At 39.8% G+C, this 20,688-nt stretch overlaps 2 non-coding genes across 2 annotated transcripts; one reads left to right on the forward strand and one right to left on the reverse strand.

The window, feature by feature from the left end:
* The first annotated feature begins 2,189 nt into the window (after positions 1 to 2,189).
* TRNAG-GCC (transfer RNA glycine (anticodon GCC)) lies at positions 2,190 to 2,260 on the forward strand. The gene has a single exon. It is a non-coding gene; the product is annotated as a tRNA-Gly (tRNA).
* Positions 2,261 to 2,420: 160 nt separating this feature from the next.
* TRNAA-CGC (transfer RNA alanine (anticodon CGC)) lies at positions 2,421 to 2,492 on the reverse strand. Its single transcript has one exon. It is a non-coding gene; the product is annotated as a tRNA-Ala (tRNA).
* Between the last annotated feature and the right edge of the window lie 18,196 nt (positions 2,493 to 20,688).

Here is a 20,688-nt window from a genome sequence, read left to right on the forward strand (position 1 = left end):
ACTCCTAGCTGACTATTCTTGCCCTCATTGGCAGGGATTCAGTGAAAAGCACACCTCAGATCAATTTGGAAAGAAAAATGAGATAATTGGCTTAGAGCACCACATTTGTCCCTTGGGCTAGGTAAACTAGAATGGACTTCTAGCAAGAAAAAATAAATAAAAAGGCTTTTAGGTAGGCCACTAGTAATGTTTTACATAAGACTTTTTTCCTTGTGTTCTGAGGGTTTTTTTTTTTTTTTTTTTTTTTTGAGACAGGGGCTCACTTTGTCGCCCAGGCTGGAGTGCAGTGGCACGATCTTGGCTCTCTGGAGCTTCGACCTCAGGCCTCCCACTTGAGCTTCACCATTGGCTGGTGAGGCCTCATTTTTATTGCCCTGCTCCCTCAGTTCCACCAGCTCATTTTTAAATGCCCTATTTATTTGCCTTTGTTTGTTAGGTTACACGTTCAAAATAAAAACTTCGAGAAGGCCTGAACTAAATAATTTAAGATTCTTTAGATTTCTGAAGTTAGGATTCAAAATTAAAAACAGTATTTAAGAATCTCGGGGGCCAGGCACAATGGCTTACCCCTGTAATCCCAACACTTTGGGAGACAGAGCAGGGAGGATTGCCTGAGCTCAAGAGTTTGAAGCCAGCCTGGCTAACATAGCGAGACACCTCTCCCTTCTCTCCAAAAAATAAATATCTATCTATCTATCTATCTATCTATCTATCTATCTATCTATCTATCTATCTATATAAAATTAGCCATGCATAGTGGTGCACACCTGTAGTCCCCGCCATGAAAGTGAGGCCTTACCAGCCAATGGCCCTGAAGCACTTCTGGAAAGGTACATCACTTCAGAATGGGATTTTAAAACCCCATTTCTCCCCCATTTCTTTCATTTTAAAGAATTAACTAAAGTTAGAAGAAGTAAAATGAGTTGACCTTGTTCTTCCACAGGTTATTTAGGATTATAATCTGATTCTCTAATTCCCTAATCCCTTCATATCTTTTATGTCTTTATAATTCTGTATTTGTCTTCAGATTTTGCTCTTTACCCACACACTAAGAAGTCCTTAAAGATGAATCTTAATGGAGAAGTCACTACCTTATTTCAGTAGCCTTTTATGATCTTTCTCTAACACCATTTGATTATTCTTAATATATAATGTCCTAAACTACATGCAGCATTTGAGTTTCAATACACAGTGACCTATTCTGTTGTAGGCTGAACGGGCAGTACTAACTAAGCACTCCAACACTGAACATAATACTGTGTGTTCCAATCTTGCCTCTACGAGCCTCAGCTTCCTACCTCACGGGGTTGAAGTCCGTGTGTAGTGTACTTACATAGCCTGGCACACAGTTACTGCTATGTGTTAGCTGTTATTTTCTCATAACTTTTCCCCAAATTCTTCTTGACCAAAGATTCTGGAAATTGTTAGGTATTTCCCTCCCAGAGATAAAAAGCCAATGTTGCCTATATCCACAGCCTTTTATCTCGTATTTAGAATAATTTCCATAAATTCATTTCCTTCACTTTATTTTTTTCCCCTCCTATATCTTTTGTTGTATCATTCACAATTTCACTTTCCTTGGAAACTAAGGGTGAAGGATCAGACTCATACTATTAGAGTTAAAAAGGGTCTTAAATGACGGAAGGGGCAGCTTAGAGAATTCAGGTCACTTGGCTTGAATCATCAATATTTCAAGTTCCCTATGCAAATCACATAGTTTCAATTTACCAATTTCCAAATTATAAATTTGGGTCAGTGTTCAAATTTCTGTTCCCTGTTTCTTTGCCTCTGTTCCCAATTTCTAACAAATCTCCATTATGTATTTGTCTGAATAGGTAAAATAATAAAAGAAAAAAATGGCAGGGGGTTGGAGGGAGAGTTGTTATAAATTATCTAAGTGTCTGAAGATAGGCTAGGTGATTGTGTAATCCTGTGCATATATAACAAAATCTTCATTTGCCTCCTTCACCAGAGAGTTTCAGAAGAAAGAATCTCATAAAGTTCTAAAGAAGTTAGTATAATGAAAATTTTTGTAAATATTAATGTTTTTCTAATATTTTATGATAATTATGTGATTAAAAATTTGATTGCTTTCTGTTTTTGAATACACAAATACACGATTGTTTAGAGTAGAATTACCAGGGTGTAAATCTCTTCTAGTAAAGAATAGAAAACACCTTATGTTATAAGCATTGGTGGTTCAGTGGTAGAATTCTCGCCTGCCACGCGGGAGGCCCGGGTTCGATTCCCGGCCAATGCAGACGTTGACTTTTAGTTCGCTGATTTTTTTCAGCCCTCCTTTTATATTGTTTTTGGGCGGCCTAGATGTGAGCAAAATGTATGTACAAGTAATGGGGTAAGTGTTCTAAGATATCAACAGGAAAGGAGGAAAAGGAAAAAAACGCAAACACTGGCTGTTTTGGAGATGCCGGGGATTGAACCCGGGACCTCACACATGCGAAGCGCGCGCTCTACCACTGAGCTACATCCCCCAGCCGATAGGTTGCTTCTGGTATCCATACTCATTCAGTCTGTTACCTCTAGTCAAATTATTGTATTAAGATCTTTATTTTTAAGAATTTATATTGGTGAGTGCTTCTGAAATGTGTTTCTTCTTTTCCCATACTCACCCTAAGTTGTTTCCCCTGTGCATTCAGACCTCGCGCAACGAGCTGGCCAACGAAACGCTCAGCTGGGACCAATGAGGTCTCACTCCAGAGCACTTCTGCTGGACGTCCGGATAGATCCGGTGCCCTGCGCGGCCAGAGCGGTGGGACTCCTCGGTGCCCAGTGCCTGCCGGAGCTGACGCCGCCCCAGGCTTATTGCGCAGGCGCCGCAGATCCAGGAGGTCGTTGTGTGTCCGGCCTCTGGCTTTGCTGCCGGGTAGAACCCCGGTCCAAACCTCGAGCCCGGGCCCAGCGCTCGGGCCGTGCCGCGAGCGTCGCGTCTGCTACCCATGGAGGCTGGTTCATGGAGCAGAAAGGTGGAGACCTTCTCTTCGCACACGAAAACATTATGGATTTACCTGAACACTCTTCACCCCCGAAAATAAATGCACATCTCAGGAAAACCACGTGTTCACGCCAAATCCCCATATCTTGCTTATGTAGGGGTTACAGCCAGATGACCCCTTGCAGATAAAAATGATTTGCAGCTTGCTCTTCATTTTCATGAGGCTCAAACTGAAAGAAAGAATATGATACCACCACCCTCGGTGTAGCTTAATCATATATAAACTATGATAATATCGGGGCAGGGGACTTGCTCCAGGTAGATTTTTTTTTTCTCCTTTTGATATTCACACCCTGGGCCAGTCTTAACGGATTGGTAAGTGGTGATCGTAGTGTAAGTCACTGAACATCTCCTTTAATGTCCTCTGAACCCTGTCTAACCACTAATGGTACCCAAGCTCCAAATTAAAAGACCTACCCTGAGTCCTGTTCCCTCTGAAATTGCCTCTCCAGTTGGCTGAGTGCTAGGTAAATCGATGTGCTGACTTGCAGTATAGTGAGATGAGGTGTGTTTGACTTTTTCAGGTACAGTTTAAGCTGATACCACCCCAGCCTGGTGAAAGCTGAGTGGTGGAAGCCTCAGACACTCCGATGGGAGCAGGGTAGAGATCTGGTGTCGAGGTAGCTGGGTCACCGTCACTTCCAGCTGACCTGTAAGGCTGGCCCCAACAGGTAGCACCGTGAGGGCCTAGAATTTCCACTTCCTTCAGTTGCAGAGCACTCTCGATAAATGACCATTTGGTCAGCAAGCCGAGAACCAGAGCAGAAAACAGAGATTTCAAAATCACTCTGAGCAAACCACAAGTTTCACAATCAACTTCTGAATTAAAAATAAATAAACCATTGTGTTTGCTTACAGTAATTTAAGCAAATAATGGCTCATAATTGAATTTCGGTTTAAACTAGAACAGGACACAGGCTGATCTAATTCAAATATAATACAGAATGTCCAAGAGGACAGTCATTGAAGAGCTCTGCTCTACCAAGCCTGAACATGTCCAAATCACCCTCTGCATTCCACCCTCAGGCACTAGAACATGAGCATCTTCAATTGATTCTGAATCAGGAAATGGGGACAGCCATTTCTCCACCCAATGCAAATTTAAACTATACCATTCAGTTCACTATGAGGGAAATATGGCCTCTGGCGTCTTCAACTTTATCATCTTTTTGGGGGATCCTCTTCCTCATGTTATGGTTATTTCTCCATCACCTGAGGCCTTCCATTTTGGGGGCTTTTTTTTCTCAAGCAATTCGGAAATTTCAGAGCCCAGAGGAGATCCCTCTTAAATGTTCACTCCTCCCATTTCAAGAGTTCAGGCTATGTAGGTGCATCTGATAAAGCAAATGAGGCTGATCTCTAAAACCAACATAGGACGTAAAGTTGATTTAGAGCTCTAAAGCCAGCAGGGGATGTGAAATTGCTTTACTGGCTTACCTTAATCAAAAAGGCTCTCACTTAGTGGGTTTTTTCAGCCACTATGGCTGATGGGAGAGGTGAAGCAGCGGGTGCATTTCTGGATTGGGGGCCTTTTCAGGAAACCTTGTTGGATCCAGCTCTGCTCAAATATGTAAAGAGGATGACCAAATGATATGGTTTGGATCTGTGTCCTCACCCAAATCTCATGTCCAGTTGTAATCTCCAGTGTTGGAATGGGGCCTTGTGGGAGGTGATCAGGTCACAGGGTGCTTTCTCATGATGGTTTAGTACCATCCTCTTGGTACTGTCTTCAGCGATAGTGAATGAGTTCTCGTGAGATCTGTTTAAAAGTGTGTGGCACCTTCCCCCACACTCTCTTGTTGCTGCTCTGACCATGTGAAGTGCCTGCTCCTGCTTTGCCTTTCACCATGAATGTTGGTTTCCTGAGGCCCATCCCCAGAAGCTGAGCAGATGCCAGCATCATGCTTCCTGTACAGCCTGCATAACCGTAAGCCAATCAAACCTCTTTTCTTTAAAAATTACCGTCTCTGGCCAGGCGAGGTGGCTCATGCCTGTAATCCCAGCATTTTAGGAGGCTGAGGAGGGTGGATCACCTGAGGTCAGGAGTTCAAGATCAGCCTGGCCAACATGGTGAAGCCCCATCTCTACTAAAAATACAAAAATTAGCGGTGTGTGTTGGTGCGCGCCCGTAATCCCAGCTACTCAGAAGGCTGAGGCAAGAAAATCACTTGAGCCCAGGAGGCAGAGGTTGCAGTGAGCAGGGATGGCGCCACTGCACTCCAGCCTGGGCGACAGAGCAAGACTCCATCTCAAAAAAATAAAAATAAAAATAAAACAACAACAACAACAAATACCGTCTGTCAGGTATTTCTTTATAGCAATGCAAGAATAGCCTAATACACCAAATGTCGAAAATTAGGAATATTTAAAATCCAGTTCTATCATCTATGCTCCCCACATCTCTCTTGGTTAGAGACAGTCCCCTATTCTCAGTCTGTGTCACACACATATAATTCACAAGGTGTGATGATTAATATTAGGTGTCAACTTGATTGGACTGAAGGATGCCTAGATAGCTGGTAAAGTATTGTTTCTGGGTGTGTCTGTGAGGGTGTTGCCAGAGGAGATTAACATTTGAGTCAGTGAACTGAGAGAGGGAGACCCACTCTCAATGTGGTTGAGCACCTTCCAGTTGGTGGAAGAAGGTGGGATAAGCTGGCTTGCTGAGTCTTCTGGCTTTCGTCTTTCTCTCATGCTGGATTGGACTTCAGACTCCAGGTTCTTCGGCCTATGGACTCTTGGACTTACATCAGTGGTTTGCTGGTGGCTATCGGGTCTTCAGTCACAGACTGAAGGCTACACTGTCAGCTTCCCTGCTTTTGAGGCTTTTAGACTTGGACTGAGCCACTGCTGGCTTCTTTCTTCCTCAGCTTGCACACAGCCTATTGTGGGACTTTGCTTTGTGATTGGTGTGAGTCAATACTCCTTAATACACTTCTATATATATATAGGATATATATATAGGATATATATATATAGGATATAGGATATATATATATAGGATATATATATAGGATATAGGATATATATAGGATATATATAGGATATAGGATATATATAGGATATATATATAGGATATATATAGGATATATATAGGATATATATATAGGATATATATATAGGATATATATAGGATATATATAGGATATATATATAGGACATATATAGAGGATATATATATAGGACATATATAGGATATATATAGGACATATACACATAGGATATATATATAGGACATATACACATAGGATATATATATAGGACATATACACATAGGATATATATATAGGACATATACACATAGGATATATATATAGGACATATACATAGGATATATATAGGACATATACATATAGGACATATATAGGACATATACATATAGGACATATATATAGGACATATACATATAGGACATATATATAGGACATATATATAGGACATATATATAGGACACATATATATAGGACACACATATATAGGACATATATATAGGACACACATATATAGGACACATATATAGGACATATATATAGGACATATATATAGGACACACATATATATAGGACATATATATAGGACACACTATATATAGGACATATATATAGGACATATATAGGACATATATATAGGACATATATATAGGAGATATATATAGGACGTATATATAGGATATATATAGGACGTATATATAGGATATATATAGGACGTGTATATAGGATATATATATAGGACGTGTATATAGGATATATATAGGATGTATATATAGGATATATATGTAGGATATATATATCTATATATAGGATATATAGATCGAGTATATATATAGGATATATATATATAGATCGAGTATACATATATAGGATATATATATAGATCGAGTATATATATAGGATATATATATATAGATCGAGTATATATATAGGATATATATATATATAGATCGAGTATATATATATAGGAGATATATAGATCGAGTATATATATGTATAGGAGATATATAGATCGAGTATATATATATAGGAGATATATATATATATATATATATATATATATATATCCTATTTGTTCTGTCCCTCTGGAAAACCCTGACCAATACACAAGGATTGACCTTAAACCCCCTTTTGAAGCAGGTGACATCTACCTCTGGCACTCTTCACATTTCTTGCTTCAGCTCCTGGCACTTTTTGTCCAGGAGGTGTTGAGCATCCTTCCCTCAGAGCTGGGTACAAGCCAAAATGTTTTTTCCCAGTCCAGTGGTGGTTTTTACTCTGACTGTACATTAGACTCACTGAGGAAGGCTTTGAAAAATGCCGATACTTGCTTGAGCCTAAACCAAGACCAATTAGATCAGGATCTCTAGGGGTGAGTCCAGGCATCAGCATCTTTTTAAATATATATATATATATATATATGTATACATAATTGACAAATATTTAATGCATTCAGGTGTTCAAAATGATGATTTGATATATGTGTTCACCGTGTAATGATTACCACAATCAAGTTAACACATCCATCACCACCTATGCTATACACTAAGTCCCAGAACTTGTTCGTCTTATAACTGAAAGTTTGTACCCTTTGACCAACATTTCCCCATTTCCCCCACATCAATAGTTTTTAAACCCTCAGGTGATTCCAATGTGCAGCTAAGATTGAGAGCCACTGCCTGAGAGCTGTTAGCATGTCCACATAAGAAACTTATTATTAAGCCAGTGCGTCTCAGCCTTGGCTGCACATTGGAGGTAGCTGGCAAGCTTTAAAAAAAATACTGATGCCTAGCTCCCACCTGCAAATATACTTACTTAATTGGTAGCTGTTTTGAAAGGCTACCCAGGTGATTCTAATATGCAGACAAGGTACAGAATCACTGCATTTGAGCACATCCTTTCTCAAGTTCTTCATTGAATGCATGAGCATTCGAGGCTGCCATAATTCTGAAAGTGGAAGACTTCTGCCCAGAGCTCTTTGCACTCAGGAATTTGCAGTGCTAGAGGGTGAAAGAAGCTTACTCACTCCAACTTCTCCTCTCTCTCTCTTTTTTTTTTTCCACATAAAATGAAACTGGTGGAGGCAGGTGTTCAAGTGCTAAAAACAAGTATTTCTTAACCTCATGCATTCTGTCTCCCCCACCCCATAATCACATTACATGAATGAGTTCCTCAAGTAGTCTCTCCCTGATGATTTTCTGGCCATTAAAAAGGCTCAAGAAGAGGCCAGGCATGGTGGCTTATGCCTGTAATCCCAGCACTTTGAGAGGCCAAGGTGGGCTGATCACCTGAGGTCAGGAGTTCAAGACCAGCCTGGCCAATATAACAAACCCCGTCTCTACTGAAAAACAAAACAAAACAAAACAAAAAAAACCCTGGTATGGTGCTGGGTGCTTGTAGTTTCAGCTACTTGGGAGGCTGAGGCAGAAGAATCACTTGAACCCAGGAAGTAGAGGTTGCAGTGAGCCAAAATCGTACCACTGCACTCCAGCCTGGGTGACAGAGTGAGACTCCATCTCAAAAATAAAAAAATTAAAAAAAAAAGGCGGGGGGGCGGGGCTCAAGAAGAAAGAAGGAGATGGGTGGGGAGGAGAGTCATCTACACCTGGTCTCAGGGAATTCCAGTACTTGTGGCTTGCTGAATGAAAAAGGACTGGATTGCTTTACTCATTACCTATAGGAACAAGTAGCTTTTTGAAATACATTATTTTGCTCCTCAGGGCCATAACTTAATAATTCTTCATAATCACAGCTAATAATCATTAATACCAACCCGAAGGCCAAAACGCTACTGGTTACATTTAATTCAGAGAAAGTTAATAAACATTACTCTTTTCAGAAAGTACCCCAATGTGAAAAATTATAGTGATCATAATTTGCTTTTAGAAGTATTGATTGAGTAGTAAGTTAGAGTCTACTTGGAAATACGCAAATTCCATAATTTAGATGCTGTTTACAGATAGATGGAAACTGAAGGAGGTACATATTTGCTATAGCTTGAGTATGTCCCCCAAAAGTTCGTATGTTGGGAACTTAGTTGCCATTGTGACAGGATTAAGAGGCAAAGCCCCATCTCTACGAAAAATACAAAAATTACACAGGAGTGATGGCATGCACCTGTAGTCCCAGATACTTGGGAGGCTGAGGTAGGAGGATTCACTAAACCTGGGAGGTCAAGGCTGCAGTGAGCCAAGATCGCACCACTGCACTTCAACCTGAGTGAAGAATGAGACCTTGTCTCAAAAAAAAAAAAAAGTGTTTTAAAACTGGAAAGAGAAAAAAAATAGCTACCTTTATGAGGCAGGAAAGATTTTTCAAGATTTAGGTGATCTGCTCAACTATAGGAGTTTCTGGAGTCTAATGGTACTACCCTATTCACAAAAGCCAAGAATAGGATATGTATTTTCTTATGGTGATCGCTGACTGAGGTCTCGTTTTATCAACTAGCTATACTCCGCTGAGATTAGCTATTGTATTTTATTCTGTGAATTCCTCATAGCACTAAGTATTCACTGGGTTCTCAATAATCATGCTGGCTCACAATTTCATGTGGGAGATTGGTTAAAAGGGTGTTTAAGGGTAAATGGGCAAAAGGAATTCTACTGTGGTAATGATGATATTCTAAAACTGGATTATGGTGATGTTTGTACAATTCAATAAACTTACTATCACTTAATTGTACAGTTAAAATGGGTACATTACCCCGTCTCTACTAAAAATACAAAAATTAGCGTGGTGGAGCACGCCTGTAATTCCAGCTACTCAAGAGGCTGAGGCCGGAGAATCGCCTGAACCCGGGAGGCGGAGTTTGCAGTGAGCCGAGATTGCGCCACTGCACTCCAGCCTGGGCGACAGAGCGAGACTCTGTCTCAAAAAAAAAAAAAAAAGCGGGGGGTCGGGGGGACATTTTATAATATGTAAATTATAACAAGTAAAAGAGGGGGGATATGGAAAGGAACGTGTTAACAATGGGATGGGATTCATGTGACTGAGAGGTTACTTGTCCAGAGTGTGTAACTCAGGGGTCTCTGACCCCCCCCCCAGGCCGCAGGAACCCGGCTGCATAACAGGAGGTGAGCGGCGGGCAAGCCAGCGTTACTGCCTGAGCCCCGCCCCCTGTCAGATCAGCGGTAGCAACAGATTCTCTAATAGGTTTTCTAATAGGTATCTTATTGTCAACCGCCCACGCTAAGGATCTAGGATCTAGGTTGCCGGCTCCTTATGGGAATCTAATGCCTGATAATCTGAGGTGGAACAGTTTCATCCAGAAACCATACCAGTCCCTGCCCCTGCCCGCGTCCCCACCCCTTTCGCGCCCCCACCCCCTTCCCGCCCCGGCCCGTGGAAACATTGTCTTCCACGAAACCAATCCCTGGGGCTGAAAGGTTTGGGACCACTGGTGTAACTGATGTGAAAAAGGATCAAAGACAATGGTTTCTTCTGAATGTATAGGGAAAGGAGAAAGCTGTTATAGAGGTGGGGGAACAACTACTAAGTAAAAGCCCGTAACTATTAACAGGGAGTGCTATGTGTAGGGTGATGAACCAAGCAGAGGCGAACACAAAGATAAACTGCAGTACAACATGACGAACTCTATAGTGTGGAGCTTTGCATAGAGTATTAAAGGAAGAAACAAACACTCGAAAACATTGTGACTTGCCCAGGTTCACACAAGTAGAGACGTTCAAAGCAGAAATCAAACCAAGGTTATCTCACCCTTAAATTTGTACCCCAGGGCTGCATCATTAGAGTTAAGTCTGAAGAAATGCTAAGGCTGTGTTAAAGACTGCTACTTGTCTCCAATATCTGTTCTACCTTTTATTGTAGTAACACATTTGCTCCAAAGAATTAAAAAAAGAAAAAGACATTTTTTGTTTGTTTTTGTTTTGAGACGGAGTCTCGCTTTGTCATCCAGGCTGGAGTACAGTGGTGTGATCTCCGCTCATTGCAACCTCTACCTTCCCGGCTCAAGTGATTTTCCCACCTCAGCCACCCGAGTAGCTGGAACTGCAAGCATGGGCCACCAAGCCTGGCTAATGTTTTTTTTTTTTTTGAGACACGATCTTCCTCTGTCACCCAGGCTGAAGTGCAGTGGCCCTCTCGGCTCACTGAAACCTCTGCCTCCCAGGTTCCAGTGATTCTCCTGCCTCAGCCTCCCAAATAGCTGGGATTACAAGCATGCGCCACCACGCTCAGCTAATTTTTGTATTTTTTCGGTAGAGACGGGGTTTCACCATGTTGTCCAGGCCGGTCTCCAACTACTGACCTCAAGTGATCCGCCTGCCTCAGCCTCCCAAAGTGCTGGGATTACAGGCATGAGCCACCACGCCGGCCACATTTTTGTATTCTTTGTAGAGACGGGGTGTTGCCATGTTGCCCAGGCTGGTCTCGAACTTCTGGGCTCAAGTGATCCACCCATCTTTGCCTCCCAACGTGCTGAGATTACAACTCAGGCGTGAACCATTGAGCCTAGCCCACATCTCGTTCCTTAGGGACACATCCCGGAAGTTGTGAGCCTTATTTCCCCTCAGATCCCATTAGCCAGAACTTAGTCTAGTGATTCAATCTAGCTGCAAAGTGAGGGATGAAACTCAAAAAGGAAGGACACATCTGGGCAGGTGGTGGCAACTTGGGTGGTAGACAGCTGTGGAGCCACCATGCCAGCACTGAGCTGTCTGCATCTGGACTTCTATGAGAGAGAAATAAACTTTCTTCATGTTTAAGTCACTTGATTTGGGATCTCAATTTCCCACAACAGAACCTAAATTCTAATTATTAAAAAGAATAATTCTCTCTGGGACAAAAATAAGCATATAGACATATGTTGCCCTTGTGACCCAAACAGACATACTTTGATGAGAAGCAGTGTTGTCAGAGTTATCACACTAGTTGAGGGCTCTCTCGCTTTGAGTAACACTCACCTTTAAAGGCTGAGAAAGAAGAGTGAACAGGTACAGCCAAATTGAGAAAAAAGAAAAAGCAGAACAGTTTCAGGAATCCCAACGGGAAAAGTCTGGCACTTGAGAAGTCAGGTTAGATACCCAAGATTTAAAATTCCTATTAGACTGAGTGACATGGAACTCATCAGTTACCTTTAATAAGTTATTTTGCTACAAAATTGAATGTTAATTCTTCTAATGTATGCTGTGCAATTCAGTCACTCTCTTTGGCAAGATTTCTTGTCTTTGCTTATCTTGTCTATTTCATGCTCTTTACCATTTCAAACCTACCTTAAGCTATTTTTTTAAAGGAAATTTATTTGGAAATTTATGAGATCCAAGAAATCAAGAAATAACAAGAGACACACATACTTTTAAATCAAAGAAAATTTGCAAATCAGAAAAGTTCCCTTTCTTCTTTTCTGGTCCTGAAAAATAAGACATTTATTCATTTACTCAGTGAACATCTATTGAAAACCTACTGTGTGCTAGGCATTATGCTTGGGACTGGGGATAAAAAAGTTACAAAGTTAGAGCTGTCCCTGCCCTCACTATACTTAGGGTCAAGCGGGGAGGCAACCAAATATAAAGAAAGTATCAATGGTGTGACAAAGCCTAGCATGGTAGCTCATGCCTGTAGTCCCAACATTTTGGGAGGCTGAACAGGAAGATTGCCTGAGGCCAGGAGTTAGAGACCAGCCCGGCCAACATAGTGAGATCCCATCTCTAAAAAAAAAAAGTGTTGATAAAGGATATGGCAGAAGGAGTTAAGAGTTCCATGTGAGCACACAGAAAGAATACTTAAAACAGACCTAGGGGATCAGAGAAGGTTTCTGAGGAGAGTTGAAGTATGAGCAGCAGTTAGCCTATTGAGGATGAACAGAGATAAGAGGGATGAAGAGAAGAATTCTAAATAGAAGCAACAGAATATGCAATGACCCAGAATACAAAAAGATCATAATGGTTTTAAAAAGCAAAAATAAATTGTGTGTGTGCATGTGCTATGTTGTGGACTATGAAAAGGAAGAGATGAAGCTGGAAGGTAGACAAGGTTCAGTTTATGCAGATCCTTGTAAATACCATAAGAGCTCACAGAACTGTGAGAAACATGCTGAGTTCTATGGAGGAAAACAACATGAAATTTTATTTTTAGCAAAATCATTCTGGCTGTAGTATGTAAAATATATAAGGGGCGCCCTTATAAGGGTCTATGTTGTAGAACATCTAAGGGGGGGCCCCAACAAGAAGCAAGGAGACCACTGGAAGCTTCCTCCTGGCATCCCATAAAGTTATGATGGATATGGGTAAGAGATGATGATGTCCAGTATGGTGTCCACTAGCAACAAATATCTATTAAAATATGACTAATTCAAACTGAAGATGTAAAATATCTCACTAATATTTTTTAGACATGTTAAAATGACTATATATGTTAAAAATATATTTTATGTTATATAAAATTATATACATGTTAAAATATATACATATAGTTTATATATATTTATATATACATGTATATATAAATATATATACATGTTAAAATATACATATATTTTATGACATGTTAAAATGACTATAGTCATTTTATAGTCTTGGCTATAAATGTCTTGGCTCACTGCAACCTCTGTCTCCTGGGTTCAAGAGATTCTCCTGCCTCAGCCTCCCGAGTAATTGGGATTACAGGCGTGCACCACCATATCCATCTCATTTTTCTATTTTTAGTAGAGACAGGGCTTCACCATGTTGGCCAGGCTGGTCTCAAACTCCTGACCTCAGGTGATCTGCCCACCTCAGCCTCTTGCAGTGCTGGGATTACAGGCATGTGCCACCGTGCCTGGCCTAAAATGACAATTTTTTTTTTTTTTTTTGAGACGGAGTCTCACTGTCGCCCAGGCTGGAGTGCAGTGGCGCGATTTGGGCTCACAGCAGGCTCCGCCCCCCAGGGTTCACGCCATTGTCCTGCCTCAGCCTCCGGAGTAGGGTAAAATATACATAACATAAAATTTATCATCTGAAACATTTTTAAGTGTGCAGTTCAGTGATATTAAGTACATTCATAATGTTGTGCAACCATCGCCACCATCCATCTCCAGAACTCAGAACTCTTTTCATCTTGTAAAACTGAAAATCTATACCCATTAAACAATAATTCCCAATTTTCCCCTTCCTTCAGCCCCTGAAACTACCATTCTACTTTCTGTGTCTATGCATTTGATTACTCTAGGTACCTCGTATAAGTGGGATCAACAGTATTTGTCTTTTCATGACTAGCTTATTTCGTTTAGCATAATGCCCTCAAATTTCATCCATATTGTAGCATGTAAAATGATAATATGTTTGACATATTGGATTAAATAAAATATATTGTTAAAATTAATCTTAGGGTTTCTTTTTATTTTTTGTGGCTCCTAAAACATTAAAAGATTTTACATAAATGTATTTCTGGTATTTTCCATTAAAAAAGAAAACAATTTACATATGTGATTCACTATATATATATAATTTTTATTTTTTTGAGACAGAGTCTTGCTCCATCATCCAGGCTGGAGTGCAGTGATGTAATCTCAGCTCACTGGAACCTCTGCCGTCTGAGTTCGAGTGATTCTCCTGCCTCAGCCTCCTGAGTAGCTAGGATTACAGGCACACGCCACCATGCCCAGATAATTTTTGTATTTTTAGTACAGATGGAGTTTCACCAAGTTGGCCAGGCTGGTCTCGAACTCCTGACCTCAAGTGATCCACCCACCTCGGCCTCCCAAAGTGCTAGGATTACAGGCATGAGCCACTGTGCCTGGCCCTCACATTATATTTTTATTGGACAGCACAGATTTAGAGCCTTTGCATTAGAAAATAGAGAAAAATGCATGAATAAAGAGATACTGAGGCGATGGATTTGATAGAACTTGTTTATCAGTTGCATATAAAGGATAAAAAAGAGGGAAGAATAAATAATGATTCCTAAGCTGCTAACTTGAGCAACTAAATAAAAGGATAATAGATTCTGGAAAGCTTGAGGAAAGAAAGGTTTTTTTTGTTTGTTTGTTTTTTGAGACGGAGTCTCGCTCTGTCACCCAGGCTGGAGTGCAGTGGTGCAGTCTCGGCTCACTGCAAGCTCCGCCTCCCGGGTTCACGCCATTCTCCTGCCTCAGCCTCTCCAAGTAGCTGGGACTACAGGCGCCCGCCACCATGCCCGGCTAATTTTTTTGTATTTTTAGTAGAGACGGTGTTTCACCATGGTCTCGATCTCCTGACCTCGTGATCCGCCCACCTCGGCTTCCCAAAGTGCTGGGATTACAAGCGTGAGCCACCGCGCCCGGCCAAGAAAGGTTTTTTTATTGTTTTCTTTTTATTTTAAGACAGAAGAGGATTCAGTATGTTTAAAAGAAAATATGAAGGAATCACAGAGAGGAAGACAATAAAGATATGTGAAAAGTACTTTGTCTCCCTTAAGCAGAAGGGAGACACATATATCTCAATGTAGAAAAAGAAAAGCAGGAGCAGCTGGGTTCTGGTATACAGTTAATTTTATAGATTTATAGATAGTAAATTGAAACTTTCCCCCCAAAAAAGGCTTCTGGCTGGGCACAGTGGCTCACACCTTTAATCCCAACACTTTGGGAGGCCGAGGCGGGTGGATCACCTGATGTCAGGAGTTTGAGACTAGCCTGGCCAACATTGTGAAACCCCGTCCCTACTAAAAATACAAAAGTTACTCAAGTGTGGTTGTGCATGTTCGTAGTCCCAGCTACTTGGGAGGCTGAGGCAGGAGAATTGCTTAAACCCAGGAGGTGGAGGTTGCTGGGAGCTGAGATTGTGCCACTGCACTCCAGCCTGGGCGACAGAGCAAGACTCTATTTCAAAAAAAAAAAAAAAAATGCTCACTGGCCTTAAGGTCAGCTTATTGTGTTGAAAGACCTCAAGAAAGTGGAAAAACTCTAAAGACTGTAAGGGTTTCTAGGCAGCATTGAGACTCCATGAGGCTCGAGGGAGGACTGTGGAGAACCACCAGCCCTGGAAGTAGGCACAGAGGAAGGAGATCACAAGGTTGCCTGGGCAGAGATTCTTTCAGGTGTTTGTGGAAAAAGGACAATGGTGCCAGGAGGTTTGGGAATTGACAAGAGTATTAATTAAGAGAAGAACATAGAATCTAAGAGTTTCTTGAAAGAAGGATAGAGAAAAATGGGTTGGAGAATTCCTTGAAGTCATATTAGAGAGCTGTGGCCAGTGGGATATTTAGAATAAATATTTCAAAGATGGGGAAGCTCAGGGTGATGACGTGGTCCAGAGTGGATACCTAAAGTGGAATGGAGGTGAAGGTTAATAAAGATGAGATCAAGGAATTGAGAGGCCTGCGATATTGAGAAGGACATTTAATTCACCTCACGAGAATGGAGAGATCTGAGCGGAGCAGGCAGTGAGCCAGATGCCTATATCTTCAAGAAATTGGGGAAGAGTTTGGTGACAGGAGGAAAGTAGATTTACAGCACAGCAGTTATCCAGTAAATGTTAGTTGTATTTAACAGTTCACATACACAAAGAGATACAATATGTCTCTCTCTGTCTCTCAATATACACACACACACTCACATATGCTCTTCCCTACTGATATACAAGAATCCAGTTTTTTACACAAGCATGTCACAGAGAATTTGGGGTAAATGTGTCAAATTGTGCCTTTTCTTTTTGTGTTGCAGATAGAAAAAAAAAGATGTGCAATTTGTTAGCACCATTAACAACAGAACTTTACAAATGTGCTCAAACAATAGCTTCTAAAGGTTAGGGGCAGACCATGCTGGTACATGCTGAAAAAGCATTTTTAAAGGCAGATTTTTATAGCGAAGAGTGCTGAACTATGTGTCAGAAGAACTGGTTTCCAAACCAATTGTTCAATTATCACTTGGGTATTTTGAGGCAAAACAGTTAACCTTGGTGAATCCATCTTCCCATCTGTAGAAGATGGGTGGTTTTTACAGCTCTTACAACTCTACAAGGTCTTTGTGAAGATTCAGTAAGAAAATGTTCACAAAATTTATTTGCAGTCTGTTAAGTGCTCATATTAATTATTATCTGAGAAGACTCCTGACCTGGCGCTAGTGAAAAATTTTTTATCATGGTTCCTATTATCCTGGTAATATTCACATTCATAATGGAAAAAAATGGGAATTAGAGCAAATTATGATTTCTGAAGGATTTTTTTTACATTGATTATTCTACACTTTTGTGGAGTTTGTTTAGTTGCTTTAGGGGACATACCAAAATAAATCATCTTTTTTTTATTTCCTTAAAAGTGTGGATAATCTCATTAGAATCACCAGAGATGTTTGTTTAAAATATAGTTGCCTGTACCCAGTGACTAGAGATTCTGTCCTTTGACCTGAGACTCACGAACCTGTATTTTAAACAAGCATCCGAGTTGACTACACACACTAAAAAATTTTTATAACAACGTTGTTGAGATAGAATTCACATACTATGCAATTCACCCATTTAAAGTATAAAATTCAGTGGTTTTTAGTATACCCACAAAGTTCTGCAACCATCACCATAACATTTGAAATCTACTGGTTTAGTAAAAGTTTTATGGAGGCTGAGGTTGCTCTCTGATCACTGCATAAAGAATTTCCTACCTCAACCCCAAGTACAAATGTAGATAGAAGACAAAATCTTGCAAGCCATGCAGCTCGTCTGTTTCCTAAGCACTGGTGGCCTTTTTCTAAACAAATTTTCTTCATTTTACAAAAGGGTTAGGAAGTACTGTAAGAGAATATAAGGGCCACATGGCCAGAAGAGTGTGAGATTTTCTTCCTCCCTGAAAATCTGGCAAGACTTACTCTTCTTTTGCCAGCCAATGGATCAGAAAGAGTTTGTAAAAGTAAAGAATCATGATTAGGCTAATGTTCCTTTGCTCCTCCTAAGGCCTATTTTTTAATCTAAAGGTCTTTTTCTCTTCTTAAGAATTCAGGATCAATGCAATTTCATAATAGCTTTGGACAGAGCATGTCTTTTGACAGCTTATCGACATTTTAGTTTGTCAGCATCCGGAAATCCATTGTTGACTCAACTTCCACCTCCGTTTAATTAGAGGGGGAACACTTTTAAAGAAAAACACTTTTTTCCCCATAAATGGTAAGATGTGAGTCAGAAACAGCAAAGCTTTAGAAAGAGTTACAACTATTTAGGTTGATGTTTTAGATATTTTACAAAGTGCTTTTCTTACTTTCATGGGGAGAAAAATGTTTTGGAGAGAGCATGTTGGGAAAACTAGACAAGTTTCTTTCCTAGTTTTTTATTTTATAGGGATGAGGTTTCACCATGCTACCCAGGCTGGTCTTGAACTCCTGGGCTCAAGTGCTCCTCCCAAAGTGGTGGGATTACTGGAGTGAGCCACTACACCCAGCCCTTTTCTAGTTTTCAGAGAGGGTTTCTTATTTTGTTTACAGTGTGGTAAATTTCTCAAGCACCGTATTCATTTGTGAGTATAATTTCTATAAGTATATATGTTAGTATTGTGGTTGTGTCTGATACACACACACACACACACACACACACCTCTAGGCTCCTCTTCTATTGGAACTAATAGCCAATCTAGAAAATATCAACATCTCAGTTTGATTACAAGGGAGGGTTAAAAAAAAGCTTCATAAACTCTTATAGACAGTTTAGACCAATCCTTCCTTTCTACAAATGAGAAAACTAAGGCCCAGAGAGGTTTGGTAACCTTAAAATAGAACACACTTTCCTGCCTGACTTAGAGTACGTGGTCACACCTTTAGACAAAGTTATCTTTGATTAAAATTAAGTACTGAATTAAATATGATTTTCAGGGAGAGACACTAAAGCTACAACAAAGTTACTCCTTTGTTAATAGATAGGGATTATATTTTCAAGACCGTAACATTAAATGAGAGCAGAGTGCAACTTATATTTTAAAACTGGTTCTTTTCCATGATGCAAAAATAAAAGTAGAGTATAAGTTATGTTTTAAAGTTGATTATTTTTCCCTGCTGTATAAAAAGATTGTCAATTCAGTATACAGCTCAAACTATCTGTTAATGGTTTCCAAAGAGAGAGCTCTGTCTGACATTGTTCAAACCACTGGTAATATCACCACATATAGATCCTATGTTGGTTTAAAGCACATGCCCCCACAACATGACCCTTGTTTATATGTCTTGAAGCAGCCCCTAGTTCCAGGAAATACTTTGTCATCATGCACTTGACAATTTTTGGTTGCCATCAACCACGTCACAAACTTAACACTCAGCTTTCCCAGTCAGTCTTTCCAGGGACCCAACTCACCTCTTTCTGTTTGGGTTTCCATGCTGACATTTAGAAAAACAACAGTCACTCGACTCATAAAGCCCTTTCTCTATGTTCCGTACTAATTTTAATATTGACTTTCTCCTAAAAGCTCCAAAATATTTTAAGGAATTTTTTTCCATTTTTGCAAGATTGAGCTTCCAAGCTTGTATTTTTTAAGTGCTTCCAATTTTTTTTCTTAACATATGTTGCACGAAGTCTGTCCTATTAACAGAACCTACTCCTTTTCCAAATAGTATGAAAATCCAAAGATTTAGCCTTTCAGAGAGCATTTCTAGGTTATACAATTAATTTGAGCTTTGTGTTTAGCTCAAATGATTTTGTTTAGATTAGGTTCTCCCATGTCTGTTATCTATAATTATCAAAGATTTTGAATTCAAATCCATTTCTGGAACATCCAATTTAGTGTGTATCTGGGTGGTGACACATTTCTTTGTACCCATGAGGACGGTAAAAGATTTTTTTTTAAAATGAACACAGCAGTATAACATTTGATTCTTGCATTTTTTTTAGCAGTTCTCCCTTGCTTCCCCCTCCCAGTCGAAACTCTATTTAAAATCATAGGATTTCATAAATATGTGTAGCAAATTAAGAATTTTAATTTGCTACATTACTGTATGTAATTAAGCACTTCGATGCTGGAATCAGACTGCCTGGGATTGGATCTTGGTTATGCTACTTCCTACCTGTGCAACCTTGAGAAAGTTATTTTTTTCTTCGTGCCTTAGTTTTTAAATAGAAATAACAAAAGGTAAATGGAGATTGAGTAGTAAATATACACAAATCACTTAGAATAATAGTGCCTGATACATAGAAATAATAAATATTAGCTATTTCTAAACTGCATTAAATAGACTATATAGATCAGTTACCAGGAATATATAGATATCATAGAGCTTAGAAGCTTACATACATGAGATCCCCAGGATATATAGGTAGGATAATTTTGAAGGAATTTGAGATAAGTGCCTTATTTTTTTTTACTTATTGCCTTGAATTTTTACTATATTTTATTGTTTTATTTATTTTATTTGTTGGCTTGAAGAATTTTACTTCTTGCCTTGAATTTCAATTTGCATCATAAAGAAATAATTCTACAATGAGAGGTATTTAAAAATTCTTCTGTGGCTGATAGTTGTGATGATATATAGTTTTGATATCCATGTCATGATGGTTTTGGGATTTGAATGAAAACTTTTCTGAATGATTTTGACTAATCTGAGCCATCATGATCCTGGAATTCTATCAGACAAAGGTACCAGAAAATATTGGAATAGTTTGCCAGTGAACAATGTGAGAGAGGGCAAGAGTATTGCTTCTACTCACCATTAAGACCATTCATCAACTCTAACCAGATCTGTCACAGACAAGTGGCAAGGCCAGAAGCTGAAACATACATCCAGAGTGAAACTCAAGATAATGAATT

This window comes from Symphalangus syndactylus, chromosome 9, assembly GCF_028878055.3.
Source record: "Symphalangus syndactylus isolate Jambi chromosome 9, NHGRI_mSymSyn1-v2.1_pri, whole genome shotgun sequence".
NCBI classification, from domain to species: domain Eukaryota; kingdom Metazoa; phylum Chordata; class Mammalia; order Primates; family Hylobatidae; genus Symphalangus; species Symphalangus syndactylus.